The 20,000-nt window shown below is 44.2% G+C and overlaps 1 protein-coding gene across 3 annotated transcripts in view; it reads left to right on the top strand.

Annotated features, from left to right (window-relative positions):
* Positions 1-20,000, top strand: part of PTK2 (protein tyrosine kinase 2) — a 224,404-nt gene that overhangs the window by 13,596 nt on the left and 190,808 nt on the right. For 2 of the 3 annotated variants that reach the window (XM_063299715.1, XM_063299713.1), the window contains one exon: positions 13,514-13,575. The gene's annotated coding sequence lies outside the window, so the exon portion shown is untranslated. Of the gene's footprint in view, positions 1-13,513; positions 13,576-20,000 lie in introns of those variants that run through there. The other variant, XM_063299714.1, reaches the window with a different exon arrangement.

The raw sequence follows: 20,000 nt of genomic DNA, 5'->3' as shown, positions 1-20,000 counted from the left end.
ACAAACGTACAGAATGCTGTCCAAAATCCGGGACCCATGACTCCCGTGGAATAGAAATTTGGCAATTTTCATAAAACATGTTATGACATGAACATTATCATAAAACATTTTATGACGTAGTTCAAAATGTTGTAAAACATTTCCTGTGGTCAATTCCTGATGTTTGGCTGTGCTATACAGTTCAGTGTTGGCTACTTTCAAGGCAGATACATCTCTGAATGTCTCCTTGAATTTTTAAGAACTTTCCCAGTGAAGGCAGTGCATTAGAGGCTCTGCCATTGTTGAAGGCATTAAGGAATCTGGTAAGGAAATATCTCTGAAAAGATGACCCAACGGGCCATGGGTTGTCTAGTTTACCATATTAACAATTAAAATTGATACATTTGCTGCTGCTTCCACTTTTCATGATTGATAGGATTTTAATATTGTATTATTTTTCAATATAGGCTGACAAATAATTTTGATTTAATGGACCCCTTGGGGAACCCCCAGGGGTCCTAGAACCCCACTTTAAGAAACACTGGCTTAGAGGAATGGATTATCCCCTCATTTCTCCCCCTCCTCCCACCAGCATGTAGTGGGGAAGAGGCAAAAGTACATACTTCACTTTGACTGGACCAAATGTTTGTGAGATGATGTGGATTTTAGTGTTGAGGCCTGGTGTGTGAGTGTAGCTGGTAGTCAGAAGCAACAAGCTGGAGGAGGCTTTGGAATTTAGGATTCTCCACTATGCTGAATTTCAGCAAAGGATCGTTACCTTGTCGTGGTGCTGGAGCTTGAGCACCTCAATGATGCCATGAGCTAAACCGTGAAGGGCCACCCAAGACGGGAAGGTCATGACAGAGAGGTCAGACTAAATGCGATCCCTGGGGAAGGTAATGGCAACCCACCTCAGTATTCTTGCCGCGAAAACTAAATGGATCAGTACAACCAGAGATATGTCGGTATACCATCGGAAGGTGAGACCCCCAGGTCGGAAGATGGTCAAAATGCTACTGGGGAGGAACAGAGGATGAGCTCAACTAGCCCCAGACGTGATGACGCAGCTAGCTCAAAGCCGAAAGGACGGCTAGCGGCCGACGGTGCTGGTGGTGAACGGCGAATCCGATGTTCTAAGGATCAACACACCATCGGAACCTGGAATGTAAGATCTATGAACCAGGGCAAATTGGATGTGGTTATTGGTGAGATGTCAAGATTAAAGATAGACATTCTGGGCGTCAGTGAACTGAAATGGACTGGAATGGGCCACTTCACATCAAATGACCACCAGATCTACTACTGCGGACAAGAGGACCACAGAAGAAATGGAGTAGCCTTCATAATTAATAGTAAAGTGGCTAAAGCAGTGCTTGGATACAACCCAAAAAACGACAGAATGATCTCAATTCGAATTCAGGGCAAGCCATCTAACATCACAGTGATCCAAATATACGCCCCAACCACAAATGCTGAAGAAGCTGAAGTAGAGCAGTTCTATGAGGATCTGCAGCACCTACTGGACAACACGCCTAAAAGAGATGTTATTTTCATCACAGGAGACTGGAATGCTAAGGTGGGCAGTCAAATGACACCTCGAATTACAGGTAAGTATGGCCTGGGAGAACAAAACGAAGCAGGACACAGGCTGATAGAATTTTGCCAAGACAATTCACTCTGCATAACAAACACTCTCTTCCAACAACCTAAGAGACGGCTTTATACATGGACTTCACCAGATGGACAACACCGAAATCAGATTGATTACATCCTTTGCAGCCAAAGGTGGCGGACATCTGTACAGTCGGTAAAAACAAGGCCTGGAGCTGACTGTAGTTCAGATCACGAACTTCTTCTTGCACAATTTAGGATCAGACTAAAGAGATTAGGGAAGACCCACAAATCAGCTAGATATGAGCTCACTAATATTCCTAAGGAATATGCAGTGGAGGTGAAGAATCGATTTAAGGGACTGGACTTAGTAGATAGGGTCCCGGAAGAACTCTGGACAGAAGTTGGCAGCATTGTTCAGGAGGCGGCAACAAAATACATCCCAAAGAAAGAGAAAACCAAGAAGGCAAAATGGCTGTCTGCTGAGACACTAGAAGTAGCCCAAGAAAGAAGGAAAGCAAAAGGCAACAGTGATAGGGGGAGATATGCCCAATTAAATGCAAAATTCCAGAGGTTAGCCAGAAGAGATAAGGAATTATTTTTAAACAAGCAATGCGCGGAAGTGGAAGAAGACAATAGAATAGGAAGGACAAGAGACCTCTTCCAGAAAATTAGAAACATTGGAGGTAAATTCCAGGCAAAAATGGGTATGATCAAAAACAAAGATGGCAAGGACCTAACAGAAGAAGAAGAGATCAAGAAAAGGTGGCAAGAATATACAGAAAACCTGTATAGGAAGGATAACAATATCGGGGATAGCTTTGACAGTGTGGTCGGTGAGCTAGAGCCAGACATCCTGAAGAGTGAGGTTGAGTGGGCCTTAAGAAGCATTGCTAATAACAAGGCAACAGGAGACGACGGCATCCCAGCTGAACTGTTCAAAATCTTGCAAGATGATGCTGTCAAGGTAATGCATGCTATATGCCAGCAAATTTGGAAAACACAAGAATGGCCATCAGACTGGAAAAAATCAACTTATATCCCCATACCAAAAAAGGGAAACACGAAAGAATGTTCAAACTATCGAACAGTGGCACTCATTTCACATGCCAGTAAGGTAATGCTCAAGATCCTGCAAGGTAGACTTCAGCAGTTCATGGAGCGAGAATTGCCAGATGTACAAGCTGGGTTTAGAAAAGGCAGAGGAACTAGAGACCAAATTGCCAATATCCGCTGGATAATGGAAAAAGCCAGGGAGTTTCAGAAAAACATCTATTTCTGTTTTATTGACTATTCTAAAGCCTTTGACTGTGTGGACCATAACAAATTGTGGCAAGTTCTTAGTGGTATGGGGATACCAAGTCATCTTGTATGCCTCCTGAAGAATCTGTATAACGACCAAGTAGCAACAGTAAGAACAGACCACGGAACAACAGACTGGTTTAAGATTGGGAAAGGAGTACGGCAGGGCTGTATACTCTCACCCTACCTATTCAACTTGTATGCAGAACACATCATGCGACAAGCTGGCCTTGAGGAATCCAAGGCTGGAGTTAAAATCTCTGGAAGAAACATTAACAATCTCAGATATGCAGATGATACCACTTTGATGGCTGAAAGTGAAGAGGAACTGAGGAGCCTTATGATGAAGGTGAAAGAAGAAAGTGCAAAAGCTGGTTTGCAGCTAAACCTCAAAAAAACCAAGATTATGGCAACCAGCTTGATTGATAACTGGCAAATAGAGGGAGAAAATGTAGAAGCAGTGAAAGACTTTGTATTCCTAGGTGCAAAGATTACTGCAGATGCTGACTGCAGTCAGGAAATCAGAAGACGCTTAATCCTTGGAAGAAGAGCAATGACAAATCTCGATAAAATAGTTAAGAGCAGAGACATCACACTGACAACAAAGGCCCGCATAGTTAAAGCAATGGTGTTCCCTGTAGTAACATATGGCTGTGAGAGCTGGACCATAAGGAAGGCTGAGCGAAGGAAGATCGATGCTTTTGAACTGTGGTGTTGGAGGAAAATTCTGAGAGTGCCTTGGACTGCAAGAAGATCCAACCAGTCCATCCTCCAGGAAATCAAGCCAGACTGCTCACTTGAGGGAATGATATTAAAGGCAAAACTGAAATACTTTGGCCACATCATGAGAAGACAGGACACCCTGGAGAAGATGCTGATGCTAGGGAGAGTGGAAGGCAAAAGGAAGAGGGGCCGACCAAGGGCAAGATGGATGGATGATATTCTAGAGGTGACGGACTCGTCCCTGGGGGAGCTGGGGGTGTTGACGACCGACAGGAAGCTCTGGCGTGGGCTGGTCCATGAAGTCACGAAGAGTCGGAAGCGACTAAACGAATAAACAACAAACTATGCTGAATAACTGTAAAGTTATTATCTGTGAGATAGCACACATCATGTCTATTACCTGTGGATTACACTGTTGTTTGCTGTCTGACAGCTGTTTCAACCACTGCAAAGGCATTTTAGCTTGTTTGAGAGCAGTTGCCTTGCTGCCACTCAGCAACATGTGCTATCTACTGTTACTAGAAGTAGGAAGGACACTTAAATGATGTCTAAACAGGTGTTTAAACATCTTTGAGGTAGAAATTGCTTTGTGTCCTTCCACTGCTGATATCTGCCTTGCAACAGACAGTATAGTATAAGTTCAGTGCAGGCTTGAGACATTCCCATAGTATGCCCACTTTGGTAGAAATCAGCAGTACTACCACATGCTCAGGAGGGTCAGTTCCTCCTCCATTTGGCCATCACCCAAGCTTTTGGGTTGGTAGTGGAGGGAATGGGCTTATGGCCTGAAGTGTCACTTCCTTTGTTGTGTGGGGGTAAGATTGCTTCCCTCAGTGTGGACCTACCTGTAGCCTCACCCTCCACAAATGCCAACTGGTGGCACCATTGTTGTCTCAGGAGAAATTAACATGATAAAAATCAAGATTGCTTGCAGTAGTTGCTTTTACCTGCCTTGACCAGCAAACCTTAGCATTACTCTCTCTCTGGCCTTCTAACTGATGTAACTCTTCTAGCCATGACTTGCCTAGTGTTTTGCAGGATGGGGGGAGGATATACAATGAAATATACCTGAAGTTGGAGGCAGAGGAAATACTTCCATTTCAAGCCTTGTTTTGAAGGAGAGGGTTCTGCAAGACCTCAAAGACCTGGTTGTCTCCCAGGCCTTGAGTTAGGTGATTGGAGCCTCTTGTTAGATGTGTTTTTGTACTGAGTGACCAGATTCCATCTTGTTTTGTTTTGTATTGTGTTTTTATTGTTTATTACATTGTGAGCTGTCCAGAGTTGGTTTGGAGTTGGATGGTGCCTAAATTAAATTACATAAATGAATTTAAATTGTGCAGAATGTGTGTGCTATGAGTGCCAGTAGACTAAAAACTAATTGCAATAATTAATTCTCATAAATATTTAGAGGGATGGTTTGGGGAGGGGAGGTGAAATGTTCTTTTAACATAAAAGGGAATGGGAGTGGGGGAATTTTTCTCTCTTTATCTAATGAAACCCACCAGCCACCATACTACACTAAATCAAACTCAATCTAAACCGAAAATAAACTAAAACGAATGGGCTTAGAGCTGTGGAGGACACATCAGGGGCACATAGGTACCCCAACACTTATTATCGGTCACCATCACCCCAGCAGAATCACTATTCCAGCTTTGAGTTCAGTTGTCCCTTGCAGTAATTTATGGTTTGCTCTCCGGTCAATCCTTCTCCAAAGCCAGAATCAGAATGGCTGCCTCTGTGCCAAGTGCTCCTTAAATACCTGTTGCTTTGCTCCATAACTCCACTCTTATCTCTGTCCTCCAAGGTTAATGCAGTAGCATTATGGACATGACTGATCCCACCTGGCCCAGATAGGAGAATTTGAAGAATTCAATCACAGTTGCCAGAAACAAACCAAACCAAAACCAAAACGACCCAAATCCAAAAATATTTCTGAAATACATCCACATTTTTGGTCTGTCCATGTCATGATCACCGTTGCGATGCTTGTGACATCGCAACGGCTCACATAACAATACAGGGAAATGGGTACCGGGCGGATTAAGGGAAAAGGCAACTAGCTAACAAAAGAGAGCAACAGGTGCTGGCAACAAAGTATTGACTGTAGCTGGAGGCGTGGAAGAGAGAGATACAATGTTGCAAAGAAGGTAATTGACAAGACCAGACCACGAGGCGCGCCCGAGATGTCAAAAAATTACGAACCTGATCATCTGGCAATGAACCATCACCAGCCGGGAAAACAGTCAAGGAAACGCCCGAGGCACAGGAGGGGCTCCGCGACCCCTCACCTACCGGCGACGGAACCAACGGGACTCGGGGCGCACCCGGAGTAAGAAGGGGTGGAGCGTTGACCGGCACAGGCTATTTAAATCCCGTTCCGGCGCGCTCCACTCACTCTCAGCTTTTCTAAGGGCATGCATTCTATACTCAAATAAAACCAGAACCTAAGCCTACGCTAGTGTCTGTGGTTTTACTGGGTAGCAGGCAGAGCCTGACATAAAGCTGAGAGTCACCAAACCAAAATCGCCAAGCTCCACCGGACGAAAATTTTTCCGCGGGAGAGACCAACTGGCAAAAACCGGAACCGGGGACAGCGATGGAGCCAGCACTTCGCACCAGAGGCGTGAAGGATGGCCCGCAAGAGGCAGAGGCGACCCGACAGCGGCTGGAGGCAGCGTACCTGAAAGGGGACACAGACACCCTCCCTGCCCACACCGCACCCCAGTTCCAGACCTGGAGCTCCAACCCAGACGGGAGAACCCCGACGGAAGACGAAGCCGGGGACCAGCAACTCCTCGCTTGGGCCGGCGGAGCAGGACCCTGGACGGGGACACCCTACTCCACCTGGAGGCTCCGCTACCCCCAAACGCCCGAGCAGGAAGGCGCAAGACTACGTATCGGACAGCATCTGGCAGCACCGACGTCGGACGACCAGGGCATGCCAGACAGGGTCACAGCCCTGGAAGCCAGGGTACGATACCTTGAGCACCTGCTCCTGTCCCCGACATTGGCAGACGAGGACACGACCCTGAAAGCCAAGGTACGAGACCTGGAACATATGCTCCAGTCCCTAGCAACAATCGTCAGCGAGCGCTCCAAGACTGAGGCGGCACAGGGGGTAAGAGGGGATCGGGGCAACATACCCACCCCGCCAACAACCCCGAGCGGAAGGGGCCAAGCACGAGACTCTGTCGCAGGGACTCGCGGCCCCAGGCCAGTGGGAGCCATCCCTCACCACCCACAGGGAGGGGACCCGCAAACTGGGAGGTTCGCCAAAGACTTTCCCGTACAATTTGACGGGAACCCTACGAAACTGTCCTTTCTAACAAATGTGAGGGACTACATGGCCCAATACGGCCATTGCTTCAACACAGAAGCCGCTAAAATCTCGGCGGTGGCCACCAAGCTCCAAGACAGGGCTGCGGACTGGTACGTGTAGATGTCCGAGTCCAGAGCCCCAGCCTTGGCCGATTTCCATGACTTCCTCGCTGAGTTGAAGCATTACTTTGAGGACCCCCTGGCGAAAGAAAGGGCCCAGTGCACACTTCAAGCGCTACGCCAGGGAAGAAAACCGGTGGCCAACTACGACCTCAAATTCAAAGTCCTCGCAGGCAAAATCACGGAATGGTCTGAGGCCACCCTGATCGACATGTTCAAGCGTGGCCTCAACCGGGAGGTGCTTCAATGGGCACTCTACAGGGACGACCCAGCCTCCCTTCACGGGTGGATTTGCCTAGCCGAAAAAGCGGAGCATGCTCAGCGCACGTTCCTGCTCGCAACCGCAGATGACAAAATCCCACCCAGCACAAGAGGACCAGTCCCACAGTCGGGCCCAATCTGGCACGCAGACCAACAACGGAGGCTTGCCCACGGGCAGTGTACCAGGTGCGGGAAAACGGGCCACCGAGCGGCGGACTGTTTCACAAACAGAACAACGGATCGCCCACCCAGACCCACACCGAAGACGCCGCACAAGCCATCCAACCCCCCCAGACGGCTGACAGGAGCGTTAGCAACCCCGGACGAGGACGTGGACGCCTACCTTGCAGGGGACGTGATCGACGCCCAAGAACAGCCGGCGGAAAACGCTCCCCACCTGCTCTAAGCAGCGCCGCTGGGCAGGTGGTGAAGAAGGGGCGCAACAACCCCAGGGTGAGTGACGATTGCTCCATCCTGGCAGGGACAATTGAGCTCTCTTACGGCCCTAGAGCCATTGCGGCCGAAGCTATGGTGGATTCTGGGTGCTTCAGAAATCTGATCCACCCGGACATTGTCGCCACACTAAAACTGCCTTGTTTCCCCCTCCCTAAACCGCTGGCGTTCCATCAACTAGACGGTTCTACAGCGGGGGGGAGACCAGCCACCCAGAGGACCAGAATGGTCACCCTGACAATGGGCACCCACAAGGAATCAATAAACTTTGTGGTGACCCAGATAGGGAAACCCATAATAGTGCTGGGGATCCCCTGGCTAGCACGCAACAACCCACACATAGACTGGAGGACATGCTCCATCAAGTTCAAAGACGGGGTCTACCAGGCACCGACACCGGACAAACCATCTGCTCCGACGGTGGGGAGGGCAGAAGTCGTCGACCACACCCACGACCCCCCCCCCCAGAAGGACTGCCAGAGCAATATGCAGACTTTGCAGATGTCTTTGGAGAAGAGGAGGCGGACCAGTTACCCCCCCACCGCAAGACGGACTGCACAATTGAACTGCTCCCAGATGTCCCATTACCCAAGCCCAAGATCTACCCCATGACCCAGAGAGAATTAGTGGCGCTGCGGGAATTCTTGGATAAAAACCTCTCCAGGGGCTTCATAGAACCAGCAAACTTGCTGATTGGAGCACCCATCCTATTTCGGGAAAAGAAGGACGGCACCCTGAGACTATGCACTGATTACCGCAGATTAAATTCCGCTTCCCTATCCAACAAATACCCCCTACCCCTCGTAAAGGACATGCTAGCATGCCTGTCAAAGGGAAGGGTGTTTTCCAAACTCGACCTCCGCGAGGCGTATTACAGAATCCGCATCAGGGAGGGGGACGAGTGGAAAACGGCATTCAACTGCCCCTTGGGCTCCTTCCAATACAAGGTACTGCCATTCGGTCTTGCGGGGGCCCCGGGGGTCTTCATGCAACTCATCAACGAGGTACTGCATGAACACCTATTCAAGGGCGTACTGGTTTACCTGGATGATGTCCTCATCTACACGAGGACACAGAGGGAACACGAGAGGTTGGTGAGGCAAGTCCTCACTAAGCTATGGAAAGCCAAACTCTACGCTAAGCTGTCCAAGTGTGAATTCCACAAATCGCGCTTGGACTACCTAGGGTACAGAATCTCTGACAAAGGCATAGAAATGGACCCTGCGAAGGTCCAGGCAGTTTTGAGCTGGGAACGCCCACGCACCAGGCGCCAGCTTCAAAGCTTCCTTGGGTTCGCGAACTTCTATAGGTCCTTCACGAGGGGGTTCGCGGAAATCGCCCTACCCTTAACCAATTTGCTCAAGACCAAGGGCGTTGGGGAGATGCGCAAGGTAAAAAACCCGGGGGCCGTACTTAATTGGACTCCTGCCTGTCAAACCGCGTTTGACAGGCTAAAAGCGCTGTTCACAGCGGAGCCAATCCTAGCTCACCCGGACCCCGAATGACCTTTTGACCATACCGCCTACCCCTCCAAACCCGCGGCTTAACCTTCCCGAAGGGGGGCAGTATGTCATGATCACCGTTGCGATGCTTGTGACATCGCAACGGCTCACATAACAATACAGGGAAATGGATACTGGGCGGATTAAGGGAAAAGGCAACTAGCTAACAAAAGAGAGCAACAGGTGCTGGCAACAAAGTATTGACTGTAGCTGGAGGCGTGGAAGAGAGAGATACAATGTTGCAAAGAAGGTAATTGACAAGACCAGACCATGAGGCGCACCCGAGCTGTCAAAAAGATTACGAACCTGATCGCCCGGCAATGAACCATCACCGGCCGGGAAAACAGTCAAGGAAACGCCCGAGGCACAGGAGGGGCTCCATGACCCCTCACCTACCGGCAACGGAACCAACGGGCTCGGGGTGCGCCTGGAGTAAGGGGTGGAGCGCTGGCCAGCGCGGGCTATTTAAATCCCGTTCCGGCGCGCTCCACTCTCAGCTTTTCTAAGGGCATGCATTCTATACTCAAATAAAACCAGAACCTAAGCCTACGCTAGTGTCTGTGGTTTTACTGGGTAGCAGGCAGAGCCTGACAGTCCATGACATGAAATACTCCCTGAAGCTTGCTTGTTTTGATTTGGGGACAGACTATCTGAAACTAGCTTTACTGTGGACAGAACAGCTTGTGCATGGAATGTTATGCAAATCCCATTTGACTACCACTTATCTGGGCAGGTAAACCATTCACTAATAAGATCTATTGTAACAGAAGTAGGATGAAGCATCACAGAACTGTAAAATGCAGAGGTTGGAAGGAACTTTGGATACCCTCTAGCCCAACCCCATACTTAGTGCAGTGATCCAGTACTACAGCATCCTCAACAGATGGCCATCCACCATCGGTTTAAACACTTTCACAAAAGAGAATCCACCACCTCCTGAAGCACTGGGTTCTGTTGCTGTACAGTTTTAGTCCTAGGAAATTTTTCAGATGTCCAGCTTCCGTGTAATTTAAAACCAATCTTTATTTGTCCAAACTTCTGGTACAAGTTTGAACAATTCTGCCTAATTTTCCACTTAACAGTCCTTGAGCGTTCAAGTCTCCCTGCAGTCATCTCTTCTTCAGATTAAACATACCCAGTTCCTCAACTATTCCTGATAAGGTTTCCCTCAAGGCATCTTATTGCTCTCCTCTTGATGCAGTATTCTAGATGTAGTCTGACTAACATGGAAGGAAGCCATGGTTGATGTAATCAAGAACCAGAGAAGTCCAGGAGAATCAACAGGGTTCTACTCCTCTTCTAGGAAAGATAATTCAACAGGGTGGCCCAAAACCTGACTCAAATATTGATTGAAATGATCTAGAAAATCTTGGAAGAAGATATTTAATTATTTTATTTATTATACTTGTATGTTGCCATAATCTACAAGAACTCCCAGCAGTTTACTACAATAAAAAGAGTAAAAATAGAATTAAATTGAAACACCACAAATCAGAATCTATAACAAAAGAAAATTGATTACTTCCCCAATACCCTCTAACTTTTTTACTGACTTCTGAGAGGCCATCATGATGGTTAGCAATCAGGCCTTGGGTGGGTTGAGGATGTCTTCCAAAATACAGGAACTGCAACAGGAAAACACTGGTTAAGAGTCCTACCTGCCCTCACCTCTTGGAAAGAGGGTCCATTAAATGAATTCACCAGGGAGCATGCACCAGACAGGCCACTGGCCTAAAATAATTTAGTTCTTTGAGTGTCATCATTTTGTTTTTCTCAGAAGTTGTCTCACTACATGTTATGAGTGTGGATGGTGAGCAGGAGGGGGCCCCTATCCAGGGGGGGAAATGCATGCGTAGTTTAGAGGCTTTGAACTGTCATTCAAAGAAACCCAGAACAGACCTGCCTTGAGTTTGGGGGTTTATCTGTCTGGGTTTTCCCACACTCCTTCAGTTTGGTAGGATTTTCTGTCTACTATAGCAGTTTATAAACACTAGAGGTGTTCTCCTCATCTCAGCGTGGTCTTTGCTGAAGCCAGGACACTACAGTTTCCTTTAATGAGGCTCAGATCACACCTTCTTGTAGGGATGAATCTGTACATTCTAGATACAACTGGGCATCCTTCTTCTACCAGATGGGGGGACATTAGTTAACTAAAGTTGGTTGTCTGAACTTGACCAAGAACCTAGTCCACATTATCAAAATTAGGAAAACAGCATTGTGCTCTTGTGATGCAAATTTCACCTCTTTTGCATACACATCATCGGTCATCGTGATGCTTGTACAAAAGGTTGTGTCATGTCAGCACAACACTGCTTTGCCATCTCTCTCCTGAGGCCAGTATTACCAAGTCTTAATATGTGAAACTCATCTAAAGAAGTCAGACCAGGTGGGGCCTAATCATTTCTGTAGATTGGACTGACAGAAGTGTAAAATCTTAGTCATGACAAATTTGATCTGTTCTGCTATCCAAGTGTCTAGCCATCATCTCACAGGAAACTCCAGAGGTTTCCCCCACTCGTAGTTGAATATTGCCTTTTTTGCTGTTATATTCATGGCACGTTATGCATGCTAATATTCGCTTAGCGTGGAATTTGATGGGTGATGGTAGCATGTGTTAAGTTGGAAAATAAATAGGTGAACGAACAGAGGCTGTATATCATATGATTCAATTAATTTTTAGATTTGACTAAATGTGGAGAAAGTTGCTCTTGGTTATGTGAACTGTGGTAGAACTCCTGTTATGTGAACTGGGTAAAGATTTTGGTCTAAAGATAAAGCCTATCAGAGTGTTACTGTCCAGGATGGGCTGTGAGTTATAAATACATTTTTGTTGGAGAGCTGTACGTGAACTTGTAAGTGAACCTGATTATATGTTCACTGTCTAAGTTACACCCAAGATCCATTCAGGGATTTACAATACCAGAGTATGAGAACTTGACCATCAGAGATATTAAGAAACCTGATAAATTTGGTCTGGTAGATATTCCTACATACTCAATAATACACCTTAGATCAAATGTGGAAACGTCATTTGCTATTCTGGCATAAGGGAAGGTAATCTCCAAATATTTTGCTTTAAAAAATATGAAAGAGTAGTAGAGATGGTTTTATGGTAGGGGCTATTTTAGAAGGAAAGAGCAGAAAAATCAGCCATGTGCATAAGGAGTGTGTGGTCATTTCTCATGATTTGATGCTTTAGTTCAAAGCAATTAAAGTTCTTTTAACTTAGTTTGACATGTCTTTTTAGGGCTTGGACACATTCTGTGACTGGATAGGAAACTCTAAGAAGAGTGTCAAGCCTGGGGAAGTACAATTTGAGGCGTCTTCAAAACATCAGTGTGGCCCTCAGAAGCTTCCAGAAATTGTTATTAATTGAAACTTTCAGTGTGGCAGGGAAAATGTATTTAACATATGGATGGGGAGAATGAGGTTAACTATACTGAATTTTAAATTAAGTTGCAAATGAAATCAAATTTGGTTTTTTTCATGGCCATACTTAACTACTTTTTGGATTGTGCCCAGCCTGCACACAGTGTGCTTACAGTGTGCAGGTTGGAAAAAGGTAGTCTAGGTTTAGATGTCAACCTCAGAATAAACAAGTACTTAACAGATCTAGCAATTACAGTCAGTGCCACTAGTTCTGTAATCTTGATTTCTTTTAAACCAGTTTTTTTTAAAAAAGCATTTGGTGGGAGAAATCCTGACTTCATACAACTAGCATAGAAATGAAAAGTTCAGATATTCTTGAAAGAGACAGTGCTCTTGCACTGATAAGAATGTTTGTGATTACTCTTGATGTAGTGTAGTATGTTAATGCCAAGAAGCTACAAAAATACATTTAAAGTGCCAGATTGTTTTACTTTCATTTGTATATAAAACCTTATTGTATCTTCCATTTTCAGTAACTGTAAATTACTCATTTGAAGAATTTTGAAGTACCATTCTTCTTACCTTCTTAGGTTTGGACTTTACTGTGTACAGGTAGTCCTTGTTTAGTGACTGTTTGAAGTTATGATGTGATAAAAGTAACTTTGCAACCGATCCTTGCATTTATGACCTTCACAGGCCTGTAAAGCAAAGGAAAGCTGAAGTAAGATCAGAAGCACAGTCATAGTTTCACTTAGTGACTGCTTCACTTAAAGACCAAGTTGCTGGTCCCAACTGTGGTCGCTAAATGAAGACTACCTGTATACTGAACTGTGTCAAAGAGAATTCCTAATTATTTCCAATTATTATTACAGATTTCAAGAACCATCTTTTACTGGGACAAGCTTCCAGCTGAGAGCCAGAAATTTTTTTTAGGGTAAGTATTTTGCTTTTGTTTTTCCTGCTTGCTGGTGGGTAAACCTTTATAGATTATATTGTATAAACTAGCATACAATTCAGTAAGGTCCCTGAAAGTTAATACTGTAGATTAATGCTGCACTGTAATTTTTCTGCAGTGTTAACTTGGTAATTCCGTATTAACATTCCTTGATGAACAGCTTAACAATTTTAGATATAGTCTTATAGCTGTTGGAAGGTATTTCTCAAGGCTAAACTTCTCATGAATAGATATTGGTACTGTGAAAATACTTAGTTTCAGCTGCATTTTGAATTTCCTCCAGCATCAGCACTTGAGGATCAGTATAACTGTAGAATATTTCTGGGTGCAAAGATTACTGCAGATGCTGACTGCAGTCAGGAAATCAGAAGACGCTTAATCCTTGGGAGAAGAGCAATGACCAATCTCGATAAAATAGTTAAGAGCAGAGACATCACACTGACAACAAATGTCTGCATAGTTAAAGCAATGGTGTTCCCCGTAGTAACATATGGCTGCGAGAGCTGGACCATAAGGAAGGCTGAGAGAAGGAAGATTGATGCTTTTGAACTGTGGTGGTGGAGGAAAATCCTGAGAGTGCCTTGGACTGCAAGAAGATCAAACCAGTCCATCCTCCAGGAAATAAAGCCAGACTGCTCACTGGAGGGAATGATATTCAAGGCAAAACTGAAATACTTTGGCCACATAATGAGAAGACAGGACACCCTGGAGAAGATGCTGGTGCTAGGGAGAGTGGAGGGCAAAAGGAAGAGGGGCCGACCAAGGGCAAGGTGGATGGATGATATTTTAGAGGTGACGGACTCGTCCCTGGGGGAACTGGGGGTGGCAATGACCGACAGGAAGCTCTGGCGTGGGCTGGTCCATGAAGTCACGAAGAGTCGGAAGCGACTAAACGGATAAACAACAACAACAAATAACTGTAGAAAATGCAGGATGTTTTTAAAGGGTTATTTGAGGGACCACCTCTCCCCAATCACATCTACCCATCTCATCAGGTCCGGCAGGAAGGGCATGTTGTGGGTCCTAGCCACAAAGGAATGTCATCTGATGTCTTTTCTGCCACGGCACCCACCCTTTGGAAAATCATTCCCCTTGAGGTCAGATTGGCCCCAACCTTGCTGGCCTTCCAGAAGGACCTGGCCATGGCTTTGCCATTTGGCCCGGGGATCTGGGAATGTGGGTATGGAGCCTGTAAAGTGGCTGTAATACTACAGAAACTGAGTGCACTCTACTCTGGATTATGTTTTAATGATTTTTATTGTTATGTTTTTGGTTATTTTGTTTTTGTGCGTGTGCATGTATTTTTTAATTTTGTATGCAGCTCAGAGTCATGTTTGTGAGATGGGCAGCTATATAAATCCACTGAATAAATAAATAAATAAAATAACCTTGGCTTTCATACAGTAGTGTTTTTGTTCATACCTTCTGCGTTGTTACTATGCACAGCTGGCATTGTGAGTAATGAATAATTTTTAACTGAATTCTTTGGTTCCATATTCAGGCATTTCAGTTGTGAATTTGGTACAGAGCTCATAACGTGATAATGAGGAAAATGTGCTATTTCTGTTGTTAAGTATCATGTTTTGAAAAGTGAGACAATTTAGTTCACTTGCAAATAATCCTAAGCGCTGATTTTAAAAAGTTCTAGGGCACAAGTTTTGTTGCAATAGTGTGCCTGCGTTGGCAGAGATTGACTGAATAATTGATTTCTTTAGGGACCTCAGCGTTTCATTTTAACCAAATACATTTTTAGTTCTTGTGTTTCAAAAGAGACCTGAAAGTATGAAGACAGCGCATGGCTGAATTCAGGAACAAGATGAGAAACTTCATTAGGAGTAACATAATAATTAAAGATATTTGCTTAAGTCATATAAATGGTGGAATTCAACTGTAAGTGTAAAGTTCATTGTTATGTTTTGGGAATATTGTTTTTATTGTACTTATCTCTTAAGACCAACAGCTGCATGAGGATAAAGATGTGGTCTTCTCTGCCAGGTTTCCAGGTACTACACTAGCACTGATACTATGGTAGGAGAGGGGGCATGGTGAGTGAGTTCCTTGCAGTAGCCAGAAGCACTGCCCCACTGGTGCCTGTAGGATATGTTGGGCCTTATGGACAATATATGGCTGCTGGTGGTACATCATCTGCCCCATTCCCAGGAGGAGGCCTTCCTGAGGTCCTAGGCTTCATTGCTGGGTTGGTGGTGCGGATCCTTGGCTTTTGGTCCTTGGCTTTCATCCTCTGTTCCCTGGGGACAGGTTCTGCATGGGCTCAGGAGTTTATGGTTACTTGATGTTGAGTAGTGGTGTATAATTATTGTTATTGTCATCGTTGTATTTGTAAGCCAGGAAACCTTTCCAGACTCATGTCAGCTTACAGCAGTATAATAAAATATAATAAAACACTGACAACAAGAAATGAGAAAATTAACCCATAATTTCAATAATATAAGAATTCAGATTAATTAAAAAACAAAAGAAAACAACTATTAAAATATGCAGCAAATAGACATCCAAACAGACATGGTGAACAATTACAGAAAACTGTCACTGATGTGTCCAGCCTAACTTCTCGGGGAAGGCTGTTCCAGGGTATTGGCAACATGATAGAAAAACACCAACTTCAGCACCTTATACCTCATAAAACTGAGGTACCCTGACCGGCTTCTCCAAGACCATTTCAAATATCTCTGGTTGGACTGGGTGGTCCTGCAGGTGCCTAGGTGTCAAGCCATAGCGGCTTTCTGAGCACTCTGAATTGTATCCGGAAACCTATTGATAATCAATACAGAGTCCACAAGGTAAGTGCAATATGTTCATAATGACAAACACCAGACAACATTTTGGACCAACTGCAGTTTCTGAGTAGTTTTCAGAAGCAGCCTCATGTAGAGTTGTATTGCAGAAGTCTAACTATGTGGTAATAAGGGCATGAATCACTGTAACCAGCTGGGCCATGACTAGCACATCAGTCGGAGCTGGGCAAAGGTTCTCCTGGCCATCACCTCCACCCACCTTACCAGTAACCATAAATCTAGAAGAACCATTAATTTATGAACTTCCTCCCTCAGGGGCAGTGCCAGCCCTTTTAAAAGAGAACCGTAGATCTGACGTAAAACAGTGATGAGCAAGCAGTAACTCTGCCTTGCTTGAGTTCAGCTTAGCTTATTTTATCCCAGCCAAACCCAGGAAGCCACCAGATTTCAGTGGAATCTCCTGCTGGGCAGTATCAAAGAGGGCCAGTTTAGTCTAGTGGTTCAGGTCCTGAACAGATTGGGAAATCTGACTTCTAGTCCTGCCTTAAACATGGAAGCCAACTGGGTAATTTGGGGCCAAACACACACACTCACACTTAGGAAGAAGACAGTGGCAAATCTCTTATGAAAATGTTGCCATCTTCTCTTAAGGTAAAGCATCTTTCATTGGCTGAAGTGGACGGTCAGAGGTGTGTTGCACTAAATCTGAAGGTCAATATTCATGGTATTTTGTAATGTATTTACTCAAATCAGCTCTATGTCGTTTCTTTTGGATTGGTTTTCTAAGAAAAGTTACTCTGCATATTTTGTACTTTGCTGGTAAACTGACACTATATGAGGAACTGTGTAAAATGTGATTTGGAGTGTGTGCTCTAGTGCATTCTTGTTTCTTTGTCTGAGGGAGGGGGTTGCTTCTTTGATTTTTGATAAATTGTGGGTTTGGGACTCAGCTCTTACTGTAAAGTGATGAAATATGCCCAGATTCAGTTTATGGCAGCTTGCTGACCCACCCAGAAAGCAGTTGTGACTCATTGGCTTGTCATTTTCTGCCATTTGAGAACTGCTGAATTATATTTTCAATTTATGAGAAAGTCAGAAAATAATGAGCCAGAAACTAATATCCATTGAAAAATTGATTTTTTTTTTGTCTCTGTCATTCGTATTTACCCCTGCTCATAGAGATTTGTTCTGTTTCATTTGGGATTACTGTTGGAAAGTTCAGAAAGCAAGTCAGGAAGTCTTTTAGCGATGTGCTTTATTTGGACTTCTTTGTGTTCTCTCCAGTACTGCACACGTAATAGATTGAGTCATCAGCCAACAGTTTACTTTGGATAAATAACTTGCAGAATGCAGTACAGCATCATCTTGGATCAGACTTTGTAACAGAAGTCACATTGTGGATTCTGTTCATGACTGCTCTGGAAAAAGGCAGAAAAGCAAACAAAAAACACCATAGCAAGTATTTTAAAACATGCATATCAACATATAAGTGTGCATGCACCCACTGTTTACTAGTTGCAATATCAGTAATAAATAATCTAAATTAAATTAGTGGTCTTGCATTCTGATCTTACATAGTAGGATGCAATATAGTATGATTTATTCCCAAGTATATAAATGTAGGGTGCACATTTAAAAAAAATGATTGAAGTTGTCCAGTGTTTGAAAAAGTTCTGCTTTTCTTAGAGCTTCTGAAGTTCCTAAATATTGATATTTGCATATGCTTTTCTGTTTTCAAAAGAGTATATGAAGTTGATTGATTATGTGCCTTCAAGTGGTTTTTGATTCCTGGTGACCACAGAAATAGATTTTCTCCCTGATGATCTGTCTCTAACCTGGTCTTTTGGGTCTTCCAACTGTGTAGTCATCACCACTGTATCTGAGTCCATCCACCTTACTGCTGGTCATCCTCTTCTCTTTCCTTCCATCTTACCCAGCATTAGGACCTTTTCCAGGGAGCTGGGTCTTTGCATAATTTGTTCAAAGTAGGATGATTTGAGCCTGGTCGTTTGTGTCTCAAGTGAGAACTCTGGGTTGATTTGTTTGATGATCCATTTGTTTGTTTTCTTGGCTGTCCACAGTATTCTCAAGAGACACACATACTTTCAGAGAATTAAAATGGCTGTAAGAAACATGTCTGTTTCATTAAGGAGGGCATTGAAAAGGAAGATAATTATAATACACCTAAGCATCCATAAGATGGGGGTAGGATGCAAGTTTCAAAATGGTTTTGGATCACACTGAGAAGGGTTTGTCTCTCGAGTACACCAACCTAACCAATTTTTGTGGTACTGAAAGATCTGAAGTAGATGTTACAAGGTAGAGGAAATTATGTGTCCAAAATTAAAGATAATTGGATTTTAAGCCATAGCCATTTAGAACTTTAATTACTAAAATAAATACTTTGACATAAACCTGGAAACCAATACACTTGACATAAAACTAGAGTTAAACTTTTTGGGGCTCCATCAGTATGTGCAGAGTGGTGGTGTATGTACTGTTTGCAGAGGCAGCTTATGCAGTGTTTTGCAGTAGTCCAGTGTTTATGGACCTAATGTATGGATAATTTAGGCATGGTCTGAGTACTCCTGAAATTGTACAAGTAAGAATGTCTAAAGAACTAAGTGGTTGTTGCCATTACCTGCACATCTCCAAACAAATACCATTTGTTAGATATTTAGATTTAGATATTGACCAGCTAACTGTTTTGATGTGAATTCACATTCACTGTTTCACATTGTTGCTTAATTTAACTAAGCTAGTTTTTCAACTAGCCTATTCTCTAGTTTTTTCTTCTTTGTCAAATTGGTTAACAAAGGGAGGTTGTACAGGATGAATGAGAGGGGAATTGAATTTATTTGCAAGCTGGTGTTAAATAGTTGAGCTCAGACATCTTAACATAATGTAGAGCTTATAAAGGAAACTCTGCTTTGTGCTATTTTCTTACATGTCAACGTTTACAATCTGCAAGTACAAGAGAGTGTAATTTTAAGGTGAAAATTGAGTGCTGAAAAAAAAGGCAACCTTGTGGAAAGAATTTGTAGGGACAGAAGAATACTCAACTGAAACTACATCTTCATTGTCAGTTATCTACTGATGCAACTTATTTGTCTCTTAAGTGATGAAGCTATATAGAAAGTAGAAAGAGTGACTTGCAAAGGTGGTAGTTATTAATGTAATCACAAGAGCAGCTAACCTTTCCGCAATTGTATCCTAGACTACTGTGAATTATGAGTGCCAGTGCACATTAGAGAATCACTGGCTGTAGTTGAACATTTATGGTGAAAGGTCCCCTGTGCAAGCACCGAGTCATGTCTGACCCTTTGGAGGGACGCTGCTTTCGTGACATTTTCTTGGCAGACTATAGCAGGGTGGTTTGCCATTGCCTTCCCCAGTCAGTTGAACATTTATCAATTCTTAAACTGTGGCATATGAAGCTCAGGCTGAGAATCCTGGCTGCTATACTGTTGTCCCTTCCTTTCTTTCTTCAGAGAAGAAATGTGATTTACACTGAGGAAGAGGCATTGTTCTATCTAAATTGGAGAAACTTCTCTTACGGTTAACTGATAGAGGGTGGACAGAGGTGCAGGGGAAGTGGGCATTGAGCCATAGATTCCTAAACAATGGGCAAACATCAGCGACTGGGTG

Source organism: Candoia aspera, chromosome 3, assembly GCF_035149785.1.
Source record: "Candoia aspera isolate rCanAsp1 chromosome 3, rCanAsp1.hap2, whole genome shotgun sequence".
NCBI classification, from domain to species: Eukaryota; Metazoa; Chordata; class Lepidosauria; order Squamata; family Boidae; genus Candoia; species Candoia aspera.
This window is presented reverse-complemented; position numbering and strand designations above follow the sequence as displayed.